The following is an 18,156-nucleotide window of genomic DNA, read 5'->3' as shown; positions in this document are numbered from 1 at the left end:
TCAATGGGAATGCCCACACTTCATCTTCACCTAAAGGAAATGACTTCATCACTACTGCCTGGAGCAGGCTGCCAAGTGACTTTATACAGATTTCATTCTCCCAAACTCTATCCCTCTTCTCTGTTGCAGCACTTTCAGCACTTTAGAAGGCAGAGCATGAGTACAAGAAAGTGTTACCTCCACTAGTCCCGTATATTCAAGAGCAGCAATGTGAAAGCCATGCAAATCACAGGTATGTCCTTGAGCAGACTGTCATTTAAGAGCCAAACACGTCTCCAGGACTAATTCCTGCCTACTTGAAACTGAGGTGTACAGGGAGAGCTGAGGTTAGCAGGAAGCCATGGGCTTTCTCAGCTGCTTCCTTGGCATTCAAAGAACATCAAACTTCACACCACATTGTATTTTTATCTCTTTGAATATAAATTGTGTGTAATCACTTAAAAGGGGCTTTTCTTAAGGTGCCTTCCAGCTAGTTTTTACCAGAAGCTATCACAATCAAAAAATCCTTAATGTCAGCATCCCACTTCTCAAGTCTCTCAGAAATAAATAATCATCCCCCTGCAGACCACATCAGTATCCATCCGAATACTACCTAGTAATGGCAGACTGAGAATACTACAAGAATTTATCATCTAAATAGGATAGGCTATGATTATCTCCATAACATTCAAACTCCTTATAGCCTCTAGCATTTGGGAGCTATATTTTGGTACTCATAGAACAGTGCTCTGCAGAAATGAAAACTAAGCTGATGGGAAAACTAGCTTGTTATAATAAGAGTTGTGAACATAAGTCACAGAACAAAAGAAAACCTTTATTCTTTAAAATAGAAGGAAGAAACTACCTCCATGCAAGCTATAGGTGGTGGTGGTGAGGGGGGTTTGCTTGCATTTCTATGTGCAATACTAACATTTCACAAGTGCTTAAATCTTTGGGGTTTTTTTAACTCTTAAGTTTCTACTTTTTCTTCCTCAGCCTGTATATATTAAATGCACGTTGTAATGCAGGTGCCAAATGTTTCCCTGAGAAAAACTCCAAGGTAATAAAGGTTTAGAAGAAATCTGGTGCTCAAACTAGAAGATGTCAACATATTTGAATGAAACTGGGCATAAACCACAGTGAAATACAAAAAATTGCAACTAGTTTGCAGGGACAAAAAAAGCATGCTTCCAGTTAAATCTGTTAATAGGGAACCTTGGCTGCTGAGTACATCAAACACTTCAGCTTTCCAAAAGGAAACATTACCTTTGTAAGAGACTTTCTTTCTCATGTCTGTCTAATAGGGAGTGGCACATTTCAGGCATTCGGAGCATAAAGCAATGACAACAATGCAGAGCCAAATGAAGCTGTTCTGTGCCAGCTGTGTAAGCTTCCTGAAATTTCATTCACTAAAAGGTCAAGAACTTGTGGTACTGTACATATGAGACCTTCCAGAAATCATCTGGAGTTCAACTGCCTGTAAGATTTTCCTTGCAGTTCAGTACAAAATTAACATTTCACTGATGTGCTTGGCAATGTGAAACGTCATCCATATACACGCTGCCTTGCAGGAAATTCATTTTGGCTTTTTGTGGCATTTTTGGAACCAAGTGGCTCTCTGCCTGAAGAAAAAGGTTATAGGGGTTATGATGGAAAACAGTATTTTCCAATTTTACCTACACAAATCAGATTGTTTGTAATAATCCTAAACAAAGAAGCTATCCATCTTGAAAGCTGTTTAAAAAAATAATCACAATTCACTTTTTAATTTCATAATTTGAAATTTAAAAAATGAAGTCATTTAACCTGAAAATATCAAGGATTTGGAAAATGGTATCCTACTGAGTATAATCCTAATGTGCTCGGTTATAAACAAACATACATAACCCTGCAAAATGTAGCCTCTGGCTTAAAAACAATCCTGCATTAAAGCCATAGGTAATCTGTCTTACATAATGCTATTTGCATTTTGTAATCCTGTTAAAAATACTTGTGACATCAAATCAATGTCTTCTGTTCACAAATGCAACATCCAAACCAGGAGTTTCACTCATGTAGTCAAACTGCTTTTGGAGTACTCATAAAGCAAAAGCCCTTTTGTAGCCTTTGTGGTATACATAAACAGCACATCAGTATGAACTGAAGTCTAGTCTTTTAGTACAAATATAAATTAAATTAGAGAACTATCACCACAAAGTAAAGCCTGATGTTCCAGTTTGGTGAATTACTCACAACCAGGGGTGCGCTGGTTACACAAAGATTTGCCATTAATAAAGCAGATTATAACTTTAGAGTGGGAAGTTAATATTAATCCTTATGCTAACTCACCTTATCCCACTTAAATTCTGAACAGCAATTCAGACTGTGGTATCAAAAAGTCCCTGCGTGTAGGCAGACACACAAATAGACTACACAAGTCCCAATTCAGCCTCAGCATTTCCTAGAGAGTTGGCTTCATTCATCCTCCCAAGCACAAAAGCACATATTCTGGGTAGATAAACACTTATCTTCTGTGTAACACTCTACACCTCTCTAAGTGATGTCACCAAGCACCTGAAGTCCTCAAGTTCTCTAGGACAACTGAGGAAGTCAGATGTGATGGGATCACAACTACTTTTGAGAAGCAGAAATGGTGTTACTCCTGCCAGCTTTCTCCTCAGCCAGGTGCCAGAGCACATACCTAAGGATGAGAGATCCAACTTCAAGCCCCATGTGAGAAGAGCTGGTTGAGCACAGCCGCTGATGATTTATTACAGAATGCAGGCTCATCAGAGAGCGTGGTCTGGCATACCAGCTCTCCCAGCCATTCCCTGTTGCACAGGGGCTCAGGGCAGATGGAAACTGTCAAGCAGTACACCCTGGGTCCTGGCAGTGAGGACACCGAGTGCAGAAGTGACTGAAACCCCTGAAGGCCAGCAAAAAAATAGAACCATGATCGCCTACTTCTGTGCCCTGATCTCTGGAAAAAAAAAGTGTGTTCTTCCTTCCTATACTTCTGAAATATTCACCCACAGAAGAACTACAGACAGACTCGTTCTGATCTGGAGAGGGGACTAGCAGAATCAGAGAGTGGTTAAGGTTGGAAGGGATTTCTAAAAGTCCCCTGGTTTAAACACTTGCCTCCTACCCTGTTCAGCACAGGAACAAATTCAAAGTTAGATATAACATGCTAATGATTCCTTAATGCTTTTAATGAAAGAAGGACCAGTACTTCATTGGACTGGTCTTCAGAGAGTTTTTCTTTCTCATCATTAGGCAAAATGCTAAAAACAAAGTTGTACTGGGCAGGCTGGCTTGCTGCCCTATACCAAATAGTTCAAATTCTGGTATAGCTGATTAAGTTAGGAGGATAGATTTCACTCTTAGTATGCATAAACACACACACAAAGCTACATTTACAGATATGTTCAATTATTACACTGACATTTCTCAGAAAGATATTCTAGATAGTCCAGTAGGCTTCCAAGCCCAGAGCTGGTTTAGTTTTAAGTCCGATGGTCTCTTTAAATTTGCAAATACAAGTGCTGCATGACCTACCAAATCTGACATTCGCTTAGCATAATAACAAAGATCCATCTAGCCCAAGGTCTCATCTCTGACAGCAACTGAAAGCAGATGCCCAAGAGAGAAGGATATGTTTGTGGCAATAATCTCCCAGCCTTTATCAACTGAAAGGTCAGAGACTTGCTGCAATTTCCCACTGCTCAACTCTACTGCTACGCTGTCCTGACTAAGTACTAACATTTTTACACCACTGTTGTCATTAGAATAAAAATCTCCAATTCCAGAAGCTATAGTACCCTATTTGAAACACTACATGCTGTATGTGGCAATGGCTGTAAAGTTAGCAGCAAACACTAGCACAGAAACTACACTTTAAGACATACTGTGCTTCCATAAAAAATGGCAAAATACTGTAAAAATTTCCCAGAAACTTTTTCAAGCATGTATCAGTTCCTTTATCTTGATTCTACTATCAAATTATGGTTTAAAACAATATACTTTATATTGTGCCAAGGTCTACAGAATTTGTGGAGAAAAAAAGAAAGAATGAAATTCAAGTGCATCCTGTAGTTAAGTCTTAGGTATCAAGACTACACCTGTGCGCATATCCAGCACACATATTCACCAGCTCCCAGCATGGTTCAGAAACTGTTCATCTGAAATCTCTCAAATCAGTCCCTTGTGTCCCTGCAAAGCACGGTGATTGACTGAACTTCCACCTGCATTTACAACAAAGCAGCTGGTAAACAGGACCTCTCCAATTAGGAATTGTGGGCAGTTCCTGAAGTTTTCCCAGGCAGCTCCTGCCGTGCATAGGCCAACTGGTAAGAGTTGCTTGTGCACTTAAGTGTCTGAATAGCATCCTAGGTAGAGAACCTGACATTCCCAGAGAATCCCCAAGGCAGCCAAAACTGTTGCCGGCTACGCAGCAGTCTTCTGTATACATGCAGGACAGCCAGGAAACGTTTCATGCAGAACTTAAAGTAACAAAGAGAAACACATTTTGCACAAACAGCAGAAAACATTTTGTGGAGTCTCATCTAATCCAGCTTAAAAGACTCCCATCACCATCCAATAAAGAACCATCAGACCCTATCTGAGAAATTAGATTCTCCAGATGAGCGTTACCCAACAAAACAGAAGCCAGTCAATTACTTTTCCTATCCATCCTTTAAACAAAGAGCTGTCTGACCGTGCAACACTATCAGGAAAGTTATTTGGAGACAAAGGATTACATCGTCTTTTTCAAGGAAAACACTACCCCATCACTTCCCAACATTTACCACCACATTAAGCCTACTTTGTCTGCATCTGTTGCTTCCTTAATGGTTTCCAGATTAAAGTTTTTGGCATAATACCTAGAAATATCTGTTTTATCAAAAGTGCGCTGAACTAAATGATGGAAAGTGATCAAAAGCCCAATTCAAGCTTCAGATTAATCCTAAGGCATTACTCCCATTTTACATAGAAGGCAGATCAGAAAAAGCCCTAAAGACTGAGACATTCTCCTGTAATCTTAATGACACCAGATGGAAAAATAAACCCCCAAATACTTCTCACACTTTTTTTCTCAAATACTCACAGTAAATTCACTGTGTCACCAATGCTCCTGCAAGTACTTTAAAATACTACCCAGATAGGATTAGAATAGTATTACCCAAGCGAAGGTATCTGCCACTTAGATTACAAGTTTTCAGATCAGTCCAAGTGTAATCAGCTTCATAACTCTGGCTTCTCAAAAAACCACAACACCCAAGCTTGCTTTTATTCTTATTTCTTTATATACACCGTTAAGTGATTCCAACAGTTTTCCTTAGCTAGGACCTTTATACAGTGACTGTCTTGACCTGATAGTGATGGGTGGCAGTATATCTTACACACAGCTTACACCTTAGGACCAGCTGGGAACTGGTGGCAATGTGCACTACAGTCATCTCCTCATATGGTATCATTCCCATCTTCATTTCCCCCACCCCCCCAACCTGAAACAGCACAGTTACATTTCAATTATCCAAGACAGTAAAGGGATCAGACAATCAAGAAAAAAACCCACAGGGATAACACATGTGTACATGTATTAAGTTACAGAAGAACACTCAAAGTTGCTGAAGAGGTCAGTTATACTGTTGACTATGAATGGACACCAACCCCTTGACTAATACTGACCTCAGATCAGACAGCACTGCATAAAAGTGACTTTCCTGCTCTCTGACCTAAACTTGCTCACAGGAAGCCAATTCGGGCACTTTTACATTTATAGTACATTAATACATAACCTGAAAAATAAATACAAATAAAATAACCTTAGCAGAAACCACAGCTTGGAGAATAAACAGAAATACATATAATGGAAAGCTTTTTATTTGTAGCTACTGTATGATGATACTTGTAATAATTAGAAATTGTCAGTTTAACATTAAAACCATTATCAATTCTCTGGACAGTTGGCTGGATGTGTAAGGGAAGCTCCACCCTCCTCACCCCCCACTTCAAAGTTTAATGAAATAAAGTCTCAAAACTCATTACCTTTCTGTCATCAAGTTTTGTTAATCTAATTAAAAATTTGATTATAACACCATATCATCCATTCATGCTGAAGATTAAGTCAGTGAGGATAATCTGGCCATGCTGATTCTCCAAACTCTATAATGGTGCCATCTCCCTCAGCCATCTGCAGGAGATTTTCTTTGCAATATAGCTGTTAGCCTTTCAGTATTAAAGCACTATTCAGAATTAAACTAGCTGTATATAAATCCAAGTTTTCTTTTCCATGTCCCCAATAAGATTAATGGCCTCAAATCCAGCTTCATTAATAGCAAAGAAAACCTTTGATGAGTGAGGTACATGGAATACTTCTGAAAGTAGACTACTTATACCAAACATGTCCTTTCACACACCGTTTTTAAACTGTAGTACTGGACAGTAAAATAATAATATTTTTCTGACCAGTGTCAATGTATTTAGTGGAGCAAGCTTTAATATTCTTTAAAAATGTAAAGTTAAAAACCCGAACTGCATTGTACCCATTAATTGTGTCTAAAAGCTGTAATCAAAAATTACAATCTCATTAGGACTGGTAGTGTTTGAACAGATAACCACTGCCTCAAAGAACACACAAAATTTAGAAAATAATTTTGTATGAAAACTCACAAGGTCATTATACAACAAACAAAGGTTTTAAGATACTTACTTCAAAGTCTGACTGTCTAATTACATTTATGTAAGCCTTCTTAAAAGGAACATTTAAGTTTTGTTTTACAGTATTGTGCCTACTATTTATTACACAATGCATTCAAAATAAGATTTACATACTAATTACTTGCCTGTGCCTTAATAGCAGGTATTTGAAAGTCTACCACAGTATGGTAGAAACAGCAATGGAGGGATAAAGAAGACAAGGGACCTAAAAAATGTTCTTCTGGGTCCTTATTCACAGACTGTGCAAGTCTTTGTTTGAGAACTAGTGTTCAGAAATTGAATTACATTACAAAGGTTGAGTTACATTTTGTATTCTATCAGAAAAGTGATGGGTGGTTTTTTCCAGCGATATTTAGTGTTAAAAATTACCAATAGCTCTAATTTTGATAGATAATATTTAATGACGAACAGCAATATATTTAACAGTACATAAAGTGGTTTGAATTCCAAGTCTTATTTCAAGGCAAGGCTAACACAACATCAATTTAGTTCCTTCTTTTGTTAATTATAAAACTAATTTAATATTGAAACTGGGGGAAATTAATCTAATTATAATCAAATAATTCATTATGAAATGCAAATTCATAATTCCACTAATCCCGAGTTCTATTTTTGAAAACCATCAAATATTAGTCAAAGTAGTGCATTAGCTCACCATAGTGAATAATAATTTCCCACAACCATAGATAAAACCTCCCATTAATAAAAGCAAATATTCAACTATTTTTATAGACATGCTTTCAGAAGCAGATGTCTCACGCTATCCTTTACTATCCAGGATAAGTCAGGCACCCAACTTTAGGGATCAGCATTATTTTGCATCTTCAGAGAAATATGTGCTTGTACTAATTTGCTATTTCATTTCGGCATTCTATCACAATTCAGAACGTGTGTGTGTGCGTGTCTGTGTGTGTGTTCTAGTCTGGGGAGTAATCACTGGAGCCTAGATCAACATGCCACCAGTGAGAGGTCATTTTCCCACTTGTGAGCAGCAAGACAAGGAACAGACGTGCAGTATTTATAAGGAGAATCTTACAACCAATTTTTTTTCACTATGTTTTTTTTTATTTACTTAATTCTTTGCCAATTCAGACAATACTTCACAGTCATTACTATTCACTAAAATAGCTTGAGGTTTTCTTTTAGTAAACAAGAAATCATCATTCTATTCTGATAGTAGCTGTTTGCATATAATTACATAGACCTCTAATGTTTGCTCTGTCTCCCTCATTTTGTTACCTTCACACTTAATTCTGGTTTCAGCACTTTCTTACTCTTATCTCTTCCATTCTAATTAATATGTCTTTTTATTAGCAGTCAAAACAGAAAGCTAGATATTAATGTCTAATTTGAACTTTCCTATCTACAATAATAAAACCAATGGTATTTATTTACTTTAGCTTGCTGTGTGAAACTTCTTTGTCATGAGTATGGTTTGTAACTGTTGGTGTGTTTTTCAATATCATGTCACCTAAACTAAGCCGGGCATGGGACTCGCAGAGATCTCTGACTCTTCTATGACAGCTTTTACCTCGGGAGAGAAAAGAAAACACTTGTAAGCATCTATACAATATAATGAACATAAAGGCCAATCTTCCTACTAATGCCGACTTTTGCATTAGCTTCCAACAGAATACAGCTATTGCATGTGTTCTCTACAGTAGTGTTTATGTCACTGTATTAAAGGGACAGAATTCAGCCCTTGTAGAGTTATCAAGTCTTATGACTAACTGAAATTTTCAAAAACCCAGATGCAAAAATCAACCAACAATTAAGAGCAACTGAGGTTTATTTTTAGATGTTTCTATGCTTCTAGACATCGGGGGGGGGGGGGGGGGCAGGGAGCTCGTACACATTTGCCAAGTGAACTATGAAGATACAAATCCTAATAAATCACTAATTCCTGTGATACTGCTCTCAATTCTGCTGGTGTATTTCCCAGGATGCAACGAGAAAGCTACGCCCATATTTCAATGCCAAGGGAGCACGAAGGTTGTGAAAAGGAATATACAACTTCAGAACCTGGAGAAATTCCCACAGATACAAGTTTTGGGGATGATACCTGCAAACCATTTTACAAAGGACTTCTCCAGAAATCCTGCTGTTAAGGTAACGTTGCCTGCTGAAAACAACAGTGGGGAAATGGGAAATCTGGGCCAGCATTTAAGGCTATTTTGATGATGCTTCACTGCAGCACAACTGGTAGAATTGAGACCCCCAGGGGGCAAGCAAAGCTCTTAAGACTTGCCTCTAAAGAATACTGTGACTTTGAAACAATGGGATAAAGACTTTGCTTTCCTTTCTAAGAGAGTTTTTGAGGAAAATAAAGACACTACCACTGTATCTTGAGATGATGCATGAACAGTAAAAGCCAACACAGGATATGCTTTAATTAAGCACCTACATTCCTAGCAAGAAAGCTAAATAAAAATTACTCAACAACATCTTTCACTAAAAACAGTACAGAATTCCTGAAAAAGGCTACTTTATTGAACTATTTAATTTTAGGCCCATAATGTTTATTTTCCATTACACACCGAAGAGCAAAATTACATGCTTTAAAGCACACAAATATTATTAATAATAAAAAGGAAAAGAAGAATATGTAAATGCTGGGGGGTCTTTATGAAAACATGAGCTTTAATTCAGACAGAATTAAGTTATTCTTTAACTACAAGAAAGAAACTATTAAAGGAGTGCATTTTTCATTTTCAAATGAAGATGGACATGGTCCTGGAAAACATGTTTGAATTAAAATTACTGGACTCAATATAAAGGTAAATGGGTTAACATGATCTGATGAACTGTTGTGACTTCCACTGTAGAAATACAAAACCACAGAGGAGTTCTAAGCAGACATATTTACTTTCATCTTAAACACTAAATAGTATTATATTTTTCAGTGTATGAAATTCTGTATATCGATACTGTGTTACTTATTAAGTCGGTACCTCCCGTATTTTTACAGCCACAGGCAGTCTTTTTTCTAAGGATTTTGGTTTGGAGTCATTGAACAATGTGTCTGCCCTCTGGTGGTCACACTCACCTTTGTATGTTCCCACATGTTTTATCTTTTTTAAGTTAAAAATGTACTTCATACAACTACCACCTACGAGGTCTAACAGATAATTTAGCTTTTAGTCACCTGGGCTGGCTTGCTTTCCAGTTATGTAATTGCTTATACTTCATCTTGTCAACGTGTAAAAATATGTTAAGGGCGAGTGTCAAGAGGATGGGGCCAGGCTCTTTTCAGCGGGTCCCAGCGACAAGACAAGTGGCAATGGGCAAAACCAGGCAATTTCAACTGAGCATGGGCAAGAACTTCTTTACCTTGAGGGTAGCAGAGCTATGAACAAGCTGTCCACAGAGGCTGCAGAGTATTCTTCTCTGGAGATATTTAAAACCCACCTGGATGTGACTCTCTGCAACCTGCTCTAGGTGAACCTGCTTTAGCCGGGCCTTGGACTGGATCTTCAGAGAACCCTTCCAACCCCGACTGTTCTGTGATTCAACTTTATCATGCAGAAATAGCTAGCAGATAATTTAAGATGCTCCTCATTTTGCCCAAACTACAAGAAAGCAGAAAACTTTCCAAAATTCCCTATAATAACACCTGAAGTTTCAATTTATATTGAGATTAGATGTTTGATATTGTCTGGGAAAAGATGTTACACCCTGTAATACACTGAAATGCTGGCTACTAGACTCCAAGTTCCATAAATACATGAAATGCTTTTGAGGGAAAAAACGAGATATTTAAAAGACTATTTGCACATGAAAGGTGTCAGAGCTGTAAAATATAGAAACTTCTACGATTTTGTATATCATGCAAGATAGATATAGATAAAAACATCCAATAAGGATGGACCAGGGTCTGTAGTCCAGTTATTAGTGCTGCTCCTGTGACAGCCACATGTTAGCCCATGTAACAGGGGAGCAGTCATGCAGCTTCCATATGTGCTTTGTATTATATATCCAGCAAAAAGTTACAGAAAACTGTTTTCCCAGCTCTATGCCTTCAATCTCAGAGAAGCAGTAGGTGGAATCCTCTTTCCTTCATTATGTGATGCTTTTAAAGACATTAGATGACGTAAAAACCACACAGATAAACTTCAGAAGTATTCAAAATACACTTGGTATGCAGAACACTGACATCAGATTTGTTGGTTGGTTTAGATGTCTAACCAAAAACCTGCTCATGAGTAGACAAAAGCAAGCTGAATTATACCCAAGGTACACACAGCTCCAACATGAAGGGTGGCTCCTTCACACACCCACAGATGTTACAAACACCCTTACAGTATTAATTGGACTGGATTGCAGTAAGAGTGATAATAGTTCTTATCTGTTCCATGTCCTAATCAAACCTATGCCTAGGGAAGAATAATGGCACCTGCCACTGAAAGAGAAGCTCAGAAGACTGGATTCTCTGCAACGGCCTCAAGAACATACGCTCCTCCTTCCAGCTTCATTGCCAAGATATTCCCTATCTTTTGGTGTCTGTGAAATTCACTATAAATAAGAAATGGTGTTACATGGAAGTAGGTCTTCTTTACATCTGGTGAAAAGACCAGACCCCGTCCAATACCTCCAGTCACAAAGGCTCTTGTTTTCCTGACTTCCAGATTTGATCACTGCAATACTGATGCATCACAATCCCAACTCCAGCTGTTAATGTTACTCAGAACTCAATCCACAATGTGGAAAACAGGTTGCCATTATGTCCTGAACAGATTTAACAACAACAAAACCTCGTCACAGTGGAACCATTACATTGCTCATAACTGAAAATGCTCACCATCCATGGAGAACACCATTCTTCACAGCAGCTGGGCCCAGAACACAAAACTTACTGCTTCAGGACTCAAGAATGACTAGAGGCCTCAGTTTGTCCAACCAAAACTGCATGCAAAAACTCCATTTCTGTTCTTTTCTCTTTTTATGCACAGCTCCCCTTTTGTAAACTTGAACTCAAATCCTGGACAGTTTTGCAAGGATGGGAAAGGAAAAGAAATACAGCTCCCTTTTATGAGCTTCAGTAAGAATATCTAGACAGAACAGATTAAAAAACAGTAAAATGGCTAGCACAAACTATTAACATCTCATCTCACCCAAGGTGAGAACCAGGCTTTGTTTGTGGCCATGGAAGAGTTGCAACAAAACTACCAAATTCAGCTGAGCTGAAAACCAAAAAAACACCTTTCATCTTCAAGAAAAGAGCAGCAACTCAAGGGAATTAAGCTTCCTACTGTATATTTAGTTTGTCCGGATACTACAACATCCGTCTACAGGTTGGGAGGGTTTGCTGGAGGGACCTACAGATTCCAGCCTACTCTTGAGCGGCAGTAACCACATCATTAAACCAAGTCACTGTTTATCCAACCAAACGAATAACCACTGCCAAGCTTACCACTTCCTGGTATCACTTGAAAATTGTAACGAAGGCGGCATGTCAAGCACCTCCAGCATTTTGATTCCCATAGAGAGGTGAACAGTGGCAGGAAACCCCACTTTTTAGTCCTTCTTTAACACTGGAGTAGTAGTGAAGAGGACAGTCTATCCTGTTACCAAAGGTAACTTGTAGTGTAAAAGCCTACTGATGAACAACACTGAATTTTTAAATACTCTTGAAATGCCCTTTAAATGTCAGGGAATATGCCTTGAAGATAACAGGGGTATGTAACATTTTCCTTCAAATTGCCTGATTTGATAATTCCTAGCAAAAAATCCCTCAACCCTTCACCAACAGTAAGACAAATTCTTGTTTTTCTTTTTCTGCTCCCCTTCAAGTAACGCATTTCCCTGCTTTTGACATGCTCTGCAAAATTCTTCCCTCCCTCAAGACTGGTTGCACTTCCCACCTCACACCAAGGAGCTATCCCCTGCTTCATCCCACACTTTTATGCATGAGTTGTATATACATTCCCTCTCAATCTATTCTACTCAGAACCCCCAAGACTGTTGCCTTTTCTCTTTTAAGATTTCCAGTGAATTTTGTTCCCAACTCCCTCACTTCTACCACTTCTTTCTCATGCAAAAGTCAGTAATACATTTTGTTCTTCATCCTTCTCCTTGTACAGTGGTTCTCCTCATGGATTTTTTTTTTTTTTTTTTTTGCATAATTCATTATCTCCTTTCTTTGAATTTTGTTCATTTCTACTACCCTGCCCACATTGCAATATTCAGCAGGAAAACTTCCCTTAGCCAGTGCCTATGCATTGGTCAGTTAACTCCATAGTATCATTCTCCACCAGCAGAACTGTTCCCTGACTCCAAATCTTGTACAAAAGCTGTCTTTTGCACTAATTGATTATATACAATGCCTTTGCGTACACGCAGACACACACAGAGCCCTACAGCATTGTGACACTGTAAAGGCAACTCCTTTATATGAACCCTCAGAATCAAGTTGGACAAATGCGACAACACTGAAAACACAGAAAAGAGGAAGTTAGAAGTGACAGTCACACATCAGAAAGACAAAGAAAATATGTATAAACACTCTAAGCTCCTCACTGAGATAACAGTGTAAAGGAAAATGGTATGTTAATATTTTGGGTAGCTGTCTGGAAAAGCCCAATTAGTGGCCAAAGACTAACTTGTACAACCAGGAAGTTATGGATTGACTTCTGTTTTCCTCAGACAAGCTGTTAAACAGTAACAATTACATACTTTAAACCAGAGGAAATTAAAAGGTCATATATACCTAACGGTGCAGACGAAGTATTAGGACAACTGTATTCCCACTGAGATACATCCAAATTCAGCAGTCTTACATGAGTATTTACAGAATTCAGAGAGACTACATTTGTACTGATTCTGTCTGATTTAGTTGATGATTTAGACAGCTAGTTCCTTTCTAATGTGGCTGTTTTCTAAAGTTATCACGTCCACATAAGCTGAACTGGCTCTTTTTTTCCTTGCTTGGCTATTTTTGTGCATCTGAGATGCTCTGCGTGAAATGCTGCTTTTTATATAAAGTTTAGTTGCTTAAAGTAGAATGGGGGTACTGTGAGCTCTTACAGAAACATTTTATAATTCAAGCTGTTACGCTTCCATGCTAAAAAGTTAACAAGGGGAAAGCTGTAATGACATTATGAATTGAGCCATTTCAAAACTGAAACAGTGTAGGAAAACAGTGTATTCACAAAATGAATACTAAGATACATTTATCCTGATTCATAGAGCAAAAGAAAAAAAAAATTGAAAGCTTCTTAACAACAGCTAATAGAGGATCCAGATGAACATTTCTGTACTTATTCAACATTTACTAGAAGGGAGAAGCTAAAGAGCAATCCAGAGGAGTATTTGCAATGCAATTAGGCCAGACAAGTAAGTCTGAATGTATGCCAGCTGCAAAGGTCTGCCCTTAATTCACACAATCAAATGTCTAGTGTGTCGCACAGTGTCTAGCATCGGTATCTCCAGTACTGAAAGTCTCATCAGATATGTACTTGTTTACTGAGCATCTTAATCGGGGTCTAAACACATATCTAGTTGTACCTTCTAGCAGTCTATATGCCAGTCCATCACCATCTGTCAGTTAAAGCTGCCACAGACAGAAAAAAAATCAATTCAAACAAATGCATTCGGTACTCAAACTAAGCTATCATTCAGATTTCAATATAAGACTTGAATTCCTTTTCAGTGTTCTTCAACTTTGACCCAGCTCTACCCCCTCCTTCACTGAAAAGGGCAAAGACAACAGCCCAGCAAGTGGGACAGGCAAAACAGACCTCCTTTGTTCACTTTTTCCCTTTCAGTTTTCTATTGAGGTAAATAACTGAAAGCTCAGCCAGCCTCCAGTAGCTCAGAATAAGCTCAGAAGCTAGCAATACAGCTAGCTTGCAACTATCCTTTCCTGGTTAACAAATGGCAGGACAAAACTTATGGTGCATCATGTTAATCTTCTTATTGGAGATTAACTCTTTACAAATTCCCTTAATATTATATTTACAAGACTATTAATAAATGCGTAAGTTACAGTATCTTTAAAACTAAACTGAATAGGCGATACACAAACTTACCAATTTAAAATGCAACAAATTATCACTGCGTAGAAAGTATAACTGAATTTTTTGAATACTATCAGCCCACTCAGAAAGGCAAAATCAAATTCATTGCATATTGCCCAGCAGACAACCTCCTACATTATTCCCTCAGCTTACATTACGCAGATACACTTTCTCTGTATGGCTTCCCGTTTTACCAACTCTTCATAACACATAACAATAGTAACATATCCAGTGAACACTGAATAGCCCAGCTTTACTGTACTATTTCAATACACTAGAAGGTAAAGTAATCAGAGTTCAAGGTGATTTGGGACAAATGAATGAAACTACAGACTAACAGCAATTCCACAGCCGCAGGCAAAACAGATCTAATTTTTAGGCTGATTGAGTTATTTGAGCTGTGCAATAATCTACTAACATAATATATGCCCAAACCCTTAACATATTATATGTTATGTCCAGATACCATATAGAGTCATTCCCCTACAGCAGGAAGAATGGGGAGACTAGCATTACCTTTTCCGGACTTGAAATTGGAATCCTCAAACCAATAAAATCTGTCAGAGACACACTTCATTAACCCTCCAAAACTGTAACTTGGTTACTAAAGCTTCTGCCACCACCAGAGAGTGATGGCAGAGTACCAGAGAGAAACACCAAAGCACAACAAACTAACAGAAGGTAACAGTAAGCATCCACTGGATTTGTTATTTCATTTTCTGAAAATAAAGACCATTTTAAAAAGCCAAATTTTCTGATTACAACCCTTCTTATCAAACAAGCTGTGGTATACATGCTCTATATTACGCTTGCTGCCAGAAGATAAGGAACGATAACTAAGGCTCATATTCTGGTGAACTCATTCACCTTGAACATTATGACTTTTGAGTATTTTTACCATGACCAGTAAGACTACAGAACTAAGATACCAATATGAGTATAATTAATCGTGGATTTATTCTGCAAGTTGCGAAGAGGGTTTTAGCTCCATCATTAACACCAGCTGGTACACAGTACCCCATCATCTGATGTAGTCACACAGCGGTACAGTTTTCCCTGAGCTACGTTGCCTTTGCACAATCCAGAATGTGAATTCATTCAATGGATCCCGAGTTCTGTCAACGTCAAGTAGTTTTCTGGTTTTGCTTCTCTACATTCAATACTCTCACAATACAACACCTTCCCAATTCTGTATTGATACAGTCTGAGAACTAATTTTAGACACCCAAGTGAATTTCACAGTACTTTGAAATTCAAGTAACTTTTACAGACTTTAGTATCAAGCTTTTTAGCAACTCTGGTCACTTGCTGTGCAATTCCTATTCAAAACTAAGGACAACCATCAACTTAACAAATGTCTGAGGTGTCATCATACAAGTGGCAATAACAAACAGGTTAGACAAATATTATAAATATGCTGCACCTGCATGTCAGGTTTCTGACTTGTAGGTCCTTTGAGATAGTCTGTAATACTACAGTATCCTTCTCTTTCCGTCCAATCCTTTGCCAAAGAATACCAGCATATATATATTGGTATATATATATAGCACTATACCAAAGATGCATCTCCTGGTATATACGCTGCTCTCAAAACTTAAAGTCCAGATGCCTTCTGATGTTGTACAGTGACTTATTCTACGCACAGTCCCATATAACTACTATCCATAAATTACCACACCTATTATATTAAATTATGGAAGAAGCTGAAATTATTAATAGCGCACCTGTTACACACAACCAAGTTTTCAGGTTTCATCTACCTTTTCTGTAATATACTTAATTAAGAATCAAAATTTATTTTAATACTCAGAAATAAAGAAATATACAAAGACAGGGAAAATTAGAAAAACAGAAACCCAGGTGGTTAATTTTGGCTTCTTTAAACGACAAAAAGATGGACCTTATGGATAAAAGAACGCCGTATCATGATCTATAGGTTCCATTGCAGAATTACATATCACATTTTCCATTGTTTTACCTAACTATACAGACAGCCAAGAAGCAGTATTCCTTTCACAGATTACTTGTCAATATCAGCAGCCGTACTGACTGTGCTGAAAAACACTATGATCGTAAATATTTAAACAGCTTGCCATTATTAATCAGGTACTGTTTACACTTAAGACTCCGAAGCCTTGGTTTAAACACATTTCAGACTTCAAAACTGACCCATCTATGCCGAGTTCAGCGGTTGCTGAAGGTTTAGTTAGCGATTACTTTTTTAAGGGAAGAGCAGGCGTCTTTGCTGCTGAGACTTGGTGGCAATTTTCTGCGTTAATGCCATCAAGAGAGAGGAAGCAGAGCAAGGGCAAATAAGAACAGCTCGGGATCCAGCCACATTCCAGCTATTTTAATACCTAAACAAAACCGGCGTTGCGGCTCGCCGCAGGAAGCAAAGCGCAGAAAGGAGGGGGGGTGGGGGGGTGGAATTAAATAAAAAAAAGCGCAGCAGCTGATAAATAAACGTGTAAAAGGCGAAACGCGGATCCCGGCGCTTCAGCACAGACAGCTCCCTCCCGCACACGCCGCCCGCCACCGCCCCCGCCGGGCCCTCGCCCCCGCCGGCCAGCGCACGAAATGGCGACCTACCCGCTGAGGGACGTGGGCGCGTCGCAGCCGCGGAGCGTCTCCGACCGGGCCCGGTCGGAGACGCTCCGCGGCTGCGACGCGCTATAGCCGGCCCGCCCGCCCCCGGGAGGTCCCCACCGGCCGCCGCAACAAAGCCCCCCGCAGCGGCCGCCGCCGCACCGGGCAGGCTCACCAGGTGCCTCCTCATCAAGCGGCTGCCGGCGTCGCCCGCACAAGGTCTCCGCGCCCCGGCGACCAGCCCGCGCCGCGCCCCGCCCGCCCGTACCCACGGAGGAGCCCCGGCCCAGGCGGTGCGGGCGGGTGGCTCCTCACCGTCGGGGCGGCCACCGGCTGCCGGTGCGGCGGGCGCGGCAGCTCCCGCAGCCTGAAGCGTGGCGCGGGGACGGGGAGGGCCAGGCCGGTACTCACGGGAAGCTGCAGCCCCTCCGCGGGGAGAGGGTCGGCGGGACCCGCGGCCGCGCTCTCTCTCCCCTTCCTCCTGCCCGCTCGCCGGCACAGCGAGAAGAGCCGAGGCAGGCGCGCTCCCGCGCCTATCACCTCCCCGGCACCCCCGCCCCCCGTCGCACCGCGGGGCGCGCTCCCGCCGCGGGGGGGGGTGGGGGGGGGCGGGGAAGGCGCGCGTCTGCGCGAGCTGCGCCGGGGCGCGCGCGGCCAGCGGGCGAGGGCGGGGCGGGGCGGGGCGGGGCGGAGGTACAGCCGCGCGGGTCCCTCACACCTGAGGTGTCGCGGGGCGGCGGGCGGGCTCCATCTTGGGCATCGCCCCGCGCCACCGCCGGCGGAAGGGGCCAGCCACAGACGTCCTCCGCCGGGGGCGGCTGCCCTCCCACCTCCCTCCCTCCCTCCCTCCCTCCCTCCGCCACCTGGGCGAAAA

The 18,156-nt window shown here is 40.4% G+C and overlaps 1 protein-coding gene across 28 annotated transcripts in view; it reads right to left on the bottom strand.

Annotated features, from left to right (window-relative positions):
- The window catches only part of NRCAM (neuronal cell adhesion molecule), a 163,924-nt gene extending 146,080 nt beyond the window's left edge, over nucleotides 1-17,844 (bottom strand). For 17 of the 28 annotated variants that reach the window (XM_040596014.1, XM_040595993.1, XM_040595998.1 and 14 more), the window contains exon 1: nucleotides 17,694-17,844. The gene's annotated coding sequence lies outside the window, so the exon portion shown is untranslated. Of the gene's footprint in view, nucleotides 1-17,457; nucleotides 17,645-17,693 lie in introns of those variants that run through there. The other 11 variants (XM_040596016.1, XM_040596013.1, XM_040596019.1 and 8 more) reach the window with 3 other exon arrangements.
- Nucleotides 17,845-18,156: the final 312 nt, after the last annotated feature.

This window comes from Falco naumanni, chromosome 5 (assembly GCF_017639655.2).
Source record: "Falco naumanni isolate bFalNau1 chromosome 5, bFalNau1.pat, whole genome shotgun sequence".
Taxonomy (NCBI): Eukaryota; Metazoa; Chordata; class Aves; order Falconiformes; family Falconidae; genus Falco; species Falco naumanni.
The sequence above is the reverse complement of the archived record's forward strand: the minus strand, read 5'-3'. Positions and strand labels throughout refer to the sequence as shown.